At 32.7% G+C, this 12880-nt stretch overlaps 1 non-coding gene across 1 annotated transcript; it reads left to right on the forward strand.

Annotated features, from left to right (window-relative positions):
- Positions 1-12375: 12375 nt before the first annotated feature.
- LOC133807948 (small nucleolar RNA R71) lies at positions 12376-12482 on the forward strand. Its single transcript, XR_009879828.1, has one exon. It is a non-coding gene; the product is annotated as a small nucleolar RNA R71 (small nucleolar RNA).
- Positions 12483-12880: the final 398 nt, after the last annotated feature.

Below are 12880 nucleotides of genomic sequence, written 5' to 3' on the forward strand. Positions count from 1 at the left end.
ACAAAACTCATCAAAACACCAAATTCACTCTTGAGATATAATGTTCAAAAACAACTCAAGAACAACCATGGATTCTACTAAAATTCAGCTAAACAGAGAGATTAGATTATTACCTTAGTTGTGAATGATGATTCCTAGCCATAAGCTATCCAAGTCCCAATCCCTACCCTTCAATTCTTTAGTTTCTTAGCCAAAATCCTCTTAATCTTCCCAAGAAAACTAGTTTAAGGCAGCTTAGAGAGAAAGAGAGTGAGAGAGAGTGTGTGAGTCGGTTTCGTGGAGTATTTCTGAGTGTTTCCTAAGGTTAAGTTTCACTTAAGTTAATCCTGAGGCTCGAGGTACCAAAAAATCCCCGAGGGCAAAATGGTCAAATTCCCCGGTATTTCCTCCTAAACTCACTAACTCAATATATCCCCAATTATTCATTCCCATTACCCGATAACCCAATTTAATACCAAATACCTAAAATACCCATTGACTCGCCCCGAGTCGGGTATTGGGTCCCGTTGTGACTTTCCCACTAACTTGCTCCCTAGGATTGTCTCATGCCGAGTAACTCAAATAAACCCACATAATAATATGGTCCCACACATATATCACATATATGCACATGTATATACAATTATTCCCATAACAGGCCACATTACAAAAGTTGCACTTCTAATAAGAAATAGGCCCACATGCATATTTAATAATCCTAAACATGCACACTAGTTATATTATGAAATAATTTACATAATCACAATCAAATATATCAAATAACTCCATATATTTCCATCCTGGCCCCCTAATCAAGGCCCTAAGCCTTATTAGTTAATTTTTGGGACGTTACATACATGTTGAGACATATTTTATTAAGTTGCATGTTTTTATCTTTATTTTAGAAACTTGGATCCGAATTATTTATAAAGTTTGATTTTCATTAGCATTTTGAAACTTCATTTAAAAGATATGTCCAATATAAAATTAGGGTGTTACAAGTTAAAAAAAAAAAGACAGAAACTGGTTACGAACAACCAAACATTTACTTTAAAAAAGTCAAAGTCATAACTACAACTTAAAAAGTCTACAATATCTAGTTACTCTTCTTTCTTCTCTTTGACTTCTTCGATGGACCCTCATCTTCTGTCTTGTACCCACTAATATGCTTCTTTTTTCCATGATTATACAAGTTAATAGCAAGATTATCACAATAGGTAGCAACTTTAGCAACCATATTCTTTGGTATGTCCTGAATCTTTCCATGGATAAACAAATCAGCAAACTTAATAACAAATACTCCACAGTCACTACAAAATAAAAATCAGAATGTAATTAATAAAATTAAACAAAAATAAAAAAGAAAACAACGAAACAAAAAAAACTAGTTACTTACTTGTCCTCTTGAAAAGGAAGGTCTTTGGAAAACCTAAAATCCAAAGGTTCCTTCATCCTCACAAAATATGGACCCACCTTCTAATCAAGGTCTTTCCTAGCAACATAAAAATCAAGAAACTCCAAGAAATATGGTATAATAACATAATAAGCCTTTACATATGGCATTACAATGTTTGCATTCTTCTTCCCCACCAAAGAGTTGTAGACAATTAGCATCCTATTCTTTGTGCAAAAGTGTATCAAAATCCAATGTTACTGAACCTTTACATGTAGGGGAAAAAGAACATGATCCACATCCACCAAAGCAGTGTTACATTACAAATATTCACCAATTATATAATTAGAAACCAGGTTATCAAAACGAATGTTGCTTAGATCATATTTGGCTGCCAAAAAATTATTGTACAGACCCTTAACAGTTGCATCAAACCAGGAGTCTGTAGTTATAACCCTCTTGTTCAAACTATCAATGAACTTGATTTTCTTTCTCAGATAGTAAAAGAAAACATTAATATGCTACACACAAAAAAATCAAATAAAAGTCCAAACTTAGAATTAAAGAAACTAGTTACACACAGGATAACATTAAAGTAATAGAAAAAAAAAAAAGCAATTAGAAATATCAACAAAAAAGGAACAAAACTATAAAAAGAAAAACTTAATTGAAACCAGTTACAGACATTATAACAAGAACCTAGTTACTTATCGTCTCCATTAGGAAAAATAACTAAATAGAAAATAAAAAAGGAATCATCTTATACAGACATTATAACTATAAAACTTCTTCCTTCTAGCAAAAAAAAAAAAAACAAAAGAATATATAAATAAAATATACCTAATAAAAATATAAATATAAAAAAATATATACAGACTTTTTTTTAAAATCATCTTATCCTTAATCCATGCACTCATCCTTTGAAATATTGTGTCAAATTTCATCTTTAAATGGAAGTAACCCTCTCACAATAAACACTTCTTCTACCCTCCTCTTCATGTCTTCTTTTGCTTCATACGAACCAAATTCAATAGCAAACGATGATTTAACATGAGCACTAGGTTTAGACTCCCTCTTTTCTATTGCAACTAGAATTTCATCAACACCACCAACCACCACCACTTTCCAATCATCCTTATTGCTCTTGCTTAAGTTATTTTCTTCTTTTCATACTCAACAATTTTATCAATAACCTTCAAAATCTTTGGATCAATATATATACGATCAAAACTTAAAACCTCATATCTCAACTCAGCCTTCCTTGCAAAATCCTAAAATAACAAAACAGCAAACTAGTTACCACAAACTCCTTTTTAAATAAAATAATACAAAGTAAAAAAGTGGCTGATTTCAATACCTTAGTTGGAGTTTCAATATTTGATAACTCCAACCCATTATAAACCCAATCAAACTCTTCACATAAATCCTTCATAGAGCCTTGAACCAAAACAAAATGAATCTTGTTACACTAAAAACAGGTTACACATAACAACATAATATTCAATTAGAGAAACCAATTACCTTACTATCATGTGAAACAGGGCTAGAAACATTATCAAAATTAGTTGGCTTTTTCTTTTCATCAAAGCATGCACTTTCTTCAAAAGCACATCCAACTTTTTCTGAATTATTCGCATTCATTCTTTCAATCAAATGAGACAACTCACAAAATTTTCCCATGAAATTAGCCCTCAACTTCCAATATCAGCAATAATTGTTTGTTGACCCATTTTAATTGAAGTATAAATTTTTGCAAATCATTTTCAACTTTTCATTATTAACCTGAAAAACCATAATAAAATTCATTACAAAACACCAAAATAAAAAAAAACAAACCTATCAACTTCAAACAAATAATATATTTTTAAAAAAAATTACCAATACTAACAAGTACCTAGGTACCCGAATCAACTTCTACTCCACTATCAGGAGCCTTCTTAGGAAAATATATCGGCTCAAACTTAAAATTCTTCAATTCAATTTTGCGCCTCTCCCCAGAAGTAGGATAAAAATCTAAAATAGTCAACTGAAACAAAAATAACACAATAAATAACACTCAAACAAAAATTGGCTACAAATGTCCATAACCAGTTACATAATGAATTAGTTAAATGATACAAAAAAAACTATAATAACCAATTACAACAAGTTATTTTACTTGTTTGCATTTGAAAATATTTGACACCAAGTGTAATGACCCACTAATCTAGACTATTTGGACCATTAACGAAACTATACATAAAACTTACATTTTTATGAAAATACCATAATTTTATTGAGTAACTTGTAAAATAAGAGTTACTTACAAATAAATAGAATACTAAGAAGGATATGGGATCCCATTGTCTTTAAAAACCAAACATAATTTAAAATAAAAGACATTACATAAATGGTGCGGAAAATACATGTAAAAAGACATAAAACAGAAACTACATCCTCGAATCAAATAACGCTCGGCCCCTTGACTCCATTCACCATCGATACACATCCTCTAAGCGTCACAAATCTTTCCGCCTCTAAAGCTTATTTTCCTGCACATAAAACAAAAAGGAATGAGCCTAATGCCCAGCAAGGAAAATCTAACACATAGTCATAACCATAACTTCATAAGAAACATAAAGACTTAACATAATACATATAACATACACTTATTATAATGGTCATTATTACTTGGGGTCCCATAGACTAAACAAGCATATGCCCATGGGATTAGTGGGGTCCTACTAGCTAAGTAGGTCATATGCCCATAACCCATTTGGGGTCTTGTTAGTCATATGGGTCATATGCCCAAGCCTACAAACATACATGCATACATATCATAACACATTTAACAACATAAAACATAAGATAACATAAGCATATAACATATTAATTCTAGCCTATTTTCCTTACCAAAGTTACCGAGATGTGTGGACTGAGTTGGGACTTTTTGGAACACTCCTAAAACCATAAGAAAGAGTGAGTCTAAAGAAGAAAGAAGATGAAATGAAAGGGATGGAAAGACTAAACCATTTGAGAAACATGCTTACCGAAACTTATGTGCTCAAGAACGTAGATTCCCTAACCAAAATGAAGATTAAGGTTAGAGATTGAGTAGAAGACTATGAGAAAGAAAATAACATAATACAGAAATGAACTAGAGTTTTGGTTACCTCAAAGACTTGAAAGACCAATCTACTCCTCAACCGAAATACTATAGAACCTCACTTCCCAAAGTGTTTGATAAGCTTATGATGTTTAAGCTTATGATTTTCCCAAACCAGGTGTTTACACTCTCACACTCACTTAACACTAGCAGCTTCTGAACTTAGAGCAAAAGGTGAATAATGGCTGGGTACTAGGTCCTATTTATAGAGTTTGGGAATGAAAGTATCTTGATTTTACTTGAATAAAAATAATGGCTTTTTAGGTGAAAATCGTTTGAATAATCGTTCAGCAGAGGCTAAAGACTCGTTCAAAAGATGCTGGACTTTTGAAGAAGTTTGAATGGCTGAAAGGAAAAGAATTCAAAAGAGTTTGAATTCATGCTGGAGGAGGCGATATATCACCCCCTGTAGGCGATATATCGCCTGGGCCAGTATGCCCGAGGTGACCGTGCATCGTCTCGTGTTTTTCGTATCTACGTGCTGCGATATATCGCCCCCTATAGCTGCGATATATCGACATACGCTGAGTATTTAAACACGAAATTACACATTTTTTGCTAAGTTTGAATGGAGTAAACAGCCTTGACTAAGCCTTCAACGTATTCAAAGCTGCTGACTGACCCTATAACATTCAAACTTTACTCCTTATTAAATTTAATCCTCAAAAATACTTAATCCTTAATCACCATTCATAACATGTGCTTAAAATCCTATTGGGTGATGTTTAAACCTTATAATATAATAAATATAATCCTTAATATCAGTCACATTAATCAAACCTTAGGTTATACTAAATATTCTTAAACTATAGGTTAAACTTAGAAAATCTATAAGTACTACTATGAGTGTCCAAATAATTCCCGGCCTGAACCAAAAATCCACAGTAACAAAGATAATACTAAACATACTATAATACTACTGAACAATTAGCTAAGTAAAGTTCTTGGACTCTACACCAAGCCATAATAGGAAGCGTTATCAGAGCTCTTAAAATTCAACAACCAGAGATACTTTTTAGATACCCTCACACAAAACTCAGGAGACAACTCAGAGATGGTTTCATATATCCAAACTAGGAAAACCAAAAAGTTTGTAAGGATGAAGCCCAACATTCCCATCCACATAAAGACCATCAACAATTTTATTACCACCTTTCAAGGCACCCTTCAAATAACTAAAAGTCCTATCCCAAATCAATTTCCCAAAACCAATATTTCCTAACTCAGACAAATCATGATTAACCATTTAAAAAAAAAAATTCATCAACCAATTTGTCAATGGTATAGCCATACAAGTAGTTTCCTAACAGATAAACTATCCCCAACTTTACAACATCATCATCATCTACTAACTCCTCACTATTGAAAGCATTACTTGATTCTACCTTTGACACTTTACCAGTAAAATGACCAAATATTTTTTTCTTAAAAGCAACCTTCTTTTTATGAAAAAGAGTTACATCAAAAATACCATGGTAGTTAAGACTTGTAACAAGGGCAAACTCTTCAATAGAAAACCTAACAACCCTACGACCCAACTTAAACCACATCTCATCATCCTCCCTATCATGATAAACCTCTCTCAACAAAATAAGTTGTGCAAGTTGGGTTTGAAAATGAATATCAGAAACATTTAAGAAGTGCCCAAATAGCATCTTCTTAAACATTTCCTTTTGTTTTGGAGTGAATTTTTGTTTCAAGTGTGTAATAACTAGCTTGTCGTTGAAACTTTGAACTTTACTTCCAAACCTGTTAGAGGGATTGATCTTTAAATGAGTCTGCAAAAGGAACAAGAAACCAATTACAAAACATGTAACTGGCTTCATAAAATTTTAAATGTAAACTAACCAAAACTTGAAAATGTTAATACAATAACCAATTTATCAATAATTAAAAAATTACACATGAAACAAATTATTGTTAAACAAAAACCAGTTACCAAAAACTCAACAAAATAATAATTAAAAAAAAACAAGCACAAAAATACAATATGAACACGGCTACATAAAAATCTAAAATGTAACAATAACAGAACTAGAGACTACAAATAACACATTAACCAACTTATATATCAGTAACCAGTTCCACATATAACTAGTAGCTGTGAAACATAAACATTTTACAAAAAAATGCCAAACGATAAGAAAAAACACAAACACACAATGTAAACCTGGTTACATTAACATCACTATATGAACTTTTTATTTTTATTTTTTGAAAAAAAAAACAAACAAAAAATCATACCACAACATGCTTCATCTCAGTTGTATTAGATTTACCATCCTTACTTCTTGATGCATCACATTTAAGCTCCTTACTTCCACATGCAAAAGTTTTACTCTTCTGTTTGACATTTGTAGGAGATTTACTCTTCTTCCTTGCTACATACTTCACATGAGTAATATTACTCCTTCTGGGAAGAACTTCACCAATCTCTTCACGAACGTCAGCGACCTTGGAATAATTTTCTACATCTTCAAAAGATTTCTACTCAGCATCAAACACATTTTGAGCAATATTCTCATAAACAGATGTACCATCAACATCACCAACTCTAGTATCACTACCTCTAGGAACTAACTCCGACTGTTCCATCTGTGTTGATTGAACTTAAAATGCAAAATGCACTACAAAAGTAAAATACAAACAACAAAATCCAAAGTGAAAAATAGATATATATATATATACTGCACATAATAAAAAAAACTACCGTAAACTTCCTAGTAAAAACAAATCAACAAAAAACGTGATTAAAAAAATAAAAATAAACTAAAAAAAAATACAGCCAAAACCTTCCCACTAAAAAACTAGCCAACAAAACGTGTCTGAAACAGGAAAACCCCCATTAATAGTGATACAAATTAACCACCCACAACCAGCAAAAAAAAAAAGTGGAAACAAACTAATATAAATTGAAAAAAAAAATGATCCAAAGTAATATCCAACACAAATTAGACCAAAGATTATTTAAAAAATAATTGTAGTAACAAGGAACTCACCATGTAGAACACTCAACGATAGAGATAAATTGACGATCGACAATATTAGAATATGGTGATATAGAGTAAAACCTAAAAATAAAATGAAGAACACTAAAACATTGAAGAGCATGAGAACACGAAATGGGAAAATATAAGGCATAGGAAGGAAGGAAGTGATAGCGAAAATATAATGCACAAGTATACACAATTGATTCAAGTAATATAGATAATAAACAAGAATCATTCCCACGGAGACTATCAATCAAGTACCAATAACCAATTCTAACTTTCTATTTAGCTGTCGAAAATAGAGTGATTTTTAGCCTAAAGCTTAAAATTGAAATAAACTATGGAATTATAAAAATTGATTCAATAATTAAAAACCTAGGGTATTAACTTCATCAACTTGTCAACATGTTAATCTTACTAATTAGCGCATATAATTCTTCAATTTCTATCATAATAGCGGGTTAACTAAAACAGTCATAATTCTTTTTCAAGATAAAAAGATCTCAACCTACATGCAAAATTTCTACATATCCGTGATAAGTTTTAACATATAGCAGGCATGAAGCATAGAAACCCTAAATGCTACACAAGCCTTATAGGTGCTATCGTCCTATATACAATTTATGTCTGTATGATTATAGAATATTCAACTCTCTCCTCTTAGATTTCGAATCAAAGTCATAAATCATGTAAATAGTGATCAATTATCCACATGCATTAACCACAAATCATATAGAGAAAGGATAGAAGAAGAAGAAATTATATAAACTTCATAGAAAATTAACAAATATTCAAGTGATTACATTAAACCATAGAACAGATGTTTAGTTCATAATAGACATGACTAAAATAATAAAATAAATGTTCATAAACATAAAATTATACTACAAAATACTGAGAGAAAACTGAAGAAAAATAGAACAATAGAGTTAAACAACTGCCAATCCCCTCATCCAAGAACCTCCTCACAATTGACCTAAAATTTGTACCTAAACAAACACTTTTTCTCTTGTTGGTGAGGCAAGTTGCGGCTTGCCCATTTCTGATTCGAGACCCGTGTATTTTTCTGCCAATTCATTTCTTCTCTAGAAGTTCAGAAGTGGTGACTTGATACACCAAGTCGCGACCTGCCTGTTTTTGGTTCCCTTTGCTAATTCACCTCTCTCTTCATGTGCGTCGCGACTTGATAGACCAAGTCGCGACTTCTGGGATCCGTTTTCCTTTCATAGCCTTTTCAACCTTCGTTTAGCACCAGATTCATCTTGAATGTTCCCGGTTCTTCCATACTCACACAAAATGGCCAAAAGCTTCTCGAAATACCCAATTTCATCACTAAATCCGCTTCTTTCATCTCCATTCTCAAATTCATAGAAAATACTTGAAAACAAAACAAACACAAGCATAATACTGCACAAAACCCATAATTTGACTCGAATTTAAGACTAAAACACACTCTAAAACTACCTTAAACTAGACTTATAAAATTCCCCCAAATTCAATCTTTGGTTGCCCTCGAGCAAAGAACACAACAATAAACAGACAAAACTCATAACCTAAACAACGAACACAATTGAATCAAGCCAACAACAATAATTTAAGCCTCAAGATATGATGACTCACACACTTATATATTCTTCGGGAAAATCAACTTATAATCCAGAATTTCAGTCAAAACATTCTTCCAATTCACTTAAGTCCAAACAAAAATAAATGCTCTCAAAATCATGATTAATAAATAAAATGCATTCGAATCAATTCATGCTCAGCAAATTGTTTCATTACAATCAATTAATATCATTAACCCATAAGCATGTTATACTTACTAATCTCCACTAATGTAGAAAACACATGCTCAGAAATCAATAGGACTTTCACAGTTTATAATTGAATGGCTTAGGTAAAGGTAGATGAAAAAGTCATTTAGGCTCAAATGTACCATAAGCACACAAACCAAACAAATCAATCTTGTATCAACTTGCAGACCCCAAACCCAATCCCAGAATTCCCAAATTTTCTTACTTTATGAGAAATTCATAAACTGATTTTTTTATTATTTTTTTTCTTCTAATGATATTACACTTTCCCAAACTTATTTCTTTGTATTTTCAATTGGAGTGTAGTTCATTTTCAATATACTTTTTTTTCTCTCAATTTCTCTTCTTCTATTGACACAAATTTCTAAATATAAACCTTATTACAAACCATCTCTCTATCACTTTTCATATGCTCATGGTATATCAAAAGGAAGGAAAACTAATAATGTTTCAAATTAGCTCAAAATAAGTGTGAAACAAAAAGAATCAAATTAGGCTCAAAATGGGGTAACTAGGGATTTAATAAATCAAGGTTAGCTTGCCTAAATCATGTTCCTATGCATGCATCATCTAGGATTTCGTCTCAAATAGCAAGCAAACAAGTTCTAGGATAACAACATTTTCATAATTTATTTTTTTGTTTCAACATTGAGCAAGCATAAAAATTGTTCAATTACACAAAATTTATTAATAACCATGATTAAGCTCTAAATTATTTAAGTGGACCCATGTAAACCAAAAGAGAAGTTCAACCAAGCATACAGATTTTTATAGCTTCATTTCCATTCAATTTATACAGAATATCATTCAATATATTGTCATTGGCTAATCATTGTCAACTTGATTCAACTAACACTCTAAACAACCTAGACAAAACATAACAAACACAATAACATAATATATACAAAATAACAAATCCCTTCCCTCAAACTTAACATAAACACTGTCCCCATTGTTTAAATAAAAGCAAAGGAAAAGAAACTGACCTCGCAAACTTAGATTGCTCGGGACTAAGAACCCTTGCCACCGTCTTCCTCAGGTAGGAAAAATGTGGTAACAGATATGGATTGAACGTGGTAATTTATGAGCTTGGCCCAAAGTAGCATCGCAACATGTCCCCCCCCCCCCCGCCTTTCCAAAACTGGCAAGGTTCTCTGAAACTCATCAAGCCATGGCTCATCATGCAACCGTCGCGACCTTGTTCTCTTTTTTTTCTTTCTTTTTCACGTTTAACTCGAATACTCTATTTTTCTTTTTCATATTTTTCACAATTCAACATTACAAATTTAATACTAAACGACGAACATTAAAACTAAATCTAAAAATATAAATACTCAAAATACTAAAATTAAAGTGTTCATAATCCAAAACTTAAATAAAAATACAAATAAAAGATTGGAATGCCTCTAGATGCACTGTTGTTAACGTCATTTAGCCTGATGCTGAATTTCTTCTTCAAAATCAACTCAGATGCAGACCACCCCTCATGTCCTTGAGAGCCATAGTATCATGAGAAGACACTCTTTTCTTGATATTGCATATTTTTGGAACTTTCCACCACTCATGAAACAATCAAGCTTTCTCACTAAAGATCCTTTTCACTTTTTGACGAACTGTTCGCTTTCCACCTTTAACCATATGTTTCTTCTTAGTAACTTCCATCTTATCACCCTCACTTTCCACCACATCAACTCTACAACAAATTGGAACCTTCGTTGCTGCAAAAACATTAAATGTTACATCTTCTTTTTGCACTCGTAACTTCAACTCGCCTTTTTGCACATCTATTAAGGCCCTACCAGTTGCTAAAAATGGTCTTCCAAGAATAATTGGAATATTTTCATCTTCCTCCATATCAAGAATAATAAAATATGTAGGGAATATGAATTTTTCCAACTTTACTAGAACATCCTTAATAATACCCCTAGGATGCTTTATTGAGCGATCTACCATTTGCAAATACACGGTAGTAGGTCGAGCTTCTCCCAATTTTAACTTTTGAAAAATAGATAGAGGCATTAATTACACATAACTCGGCATTTGTTCAAGTGCTTCGACAAAAGGAATATTGACGTGAAGCTTCCGAAAGACATCTAAATACTTAGAAAATTGCTTGTCAAGATTCACCTTTCGAAACCTTTGAGGATATGGTATTTTTGGTGTAGGCTTGTCTTTCCCTTTCTTCTGAAGATCTTCAGTAAACTTCTCTTGCTCTGGACTAGCTACTTGTTGATCCTATGTCTTCTCCACTTCATCTTGAACTATAGGCCCCTCATACTTAGTGCCACTCCTCAATGTGACCGCTTGACATTGCTCTTTAAGATTTACCTCAGTGGAACTTGGTAAATTCCCTTGAACCTGGTTAGACATTAACTTTGCCAGTTGACCAATTTGTGTCTCCAAATTTTGAATAGATGCCATTGTCTCAGTCATAAATTGGTTCAACACATCAGGCTGTGCTTCAGGTTGCTTCATGAGTATTGGATGTTGTGGTTGTCTATTTTGTGGTTGATAAAACCCAGGAGGAGGATGTTGGAATTGTTGTTGGCTCTATTGGAAAGGTTGCTAAACACTTTGATTATTATTTTTCCAAGAAAAGTTAGGCTGATTCTGCCACCCTTTGTTCTAGAACATGGAATATGGGTTATTGCTTGGCCTTTGGCTATTTCCTATGGCTAGAACTTGTTCCATAGGAAAACTATTTAAATCCATTGCAGGACACTGGTTAGGTGGATGCGCCATTCCACATATTTCATACACATGTCGTAATTGCATGGCTTAAGCTGTGAGGTTATTCTGTTGTAGTTGTTTCGTCAAGGATGCCACTTGAGCTGTAAGCATTGAGATGACATCTAATTCAATCATCCCAACCACCTTCTTTGTATTTTCTCTCTCAGTAGGCCACTAGTAATTGTTCATGGCCATCTCCTCTAACAATTCATAAGCTTCATTAGCACTTTTGGTCATGAACGCACCTCCCGCTGCAACATCTATTATGGTACGAGCAGTACCATTCAACCCATTATAACACTGTGAACCAGTATCCACTTCTCTATACCATGATGCAGACACTTCCTTAACAACTCTTTGAATCTCTCCCGTGCATCATACAACGATTCCCCTTCCATCTGGTAGAAATTATTAATTTCCCCTCTCAACTTTGCAGTTTTTGCTGAAGGGAAAAACTTTGCAAGGAACTTTTGAGTGAGCTCCTCCCATGTGGTAATAGAGTTAGCCTATAGGGAAATCAACCAACTCTTTGCGTGATCCCTTAGTGAAAATGGAAATATCCTTAACCTTATTGTTGTTGGGAATTGTGCCCTGAAAGCATATGTAGTAGACATTGTTTTATGAAATAAATAAAAAACTTGAATTTGTAATGCATGTATTTTATAAACTATATTATTCTGTGATAATATTATGTAAGCATCAGAAAAATTTCTAAGTTCATATATGTGATCTCAAACTTGTATTGGTATGAGAAGATTGTGTTTGAGATAAATGAACTTGAATAGTTCGCAGTAAAATAAAGTTATGGGATCTTTTGATTAATTACTGC

Source organism: Humulus lupulus, chromosome X (assembly GCF_963169125.1).
Source record: "Humulus lupulus chromosome X, drHumLupu1.1, whole genome shotgun sequence".
Classification (NCBI taxonomy): domain Eukaryota; kingdom Viridiplantae; phylum Streptophyta; class Magnoliopsida; order Rosales; family Cannabaceae; genus Humulus; species Humulus lupulus.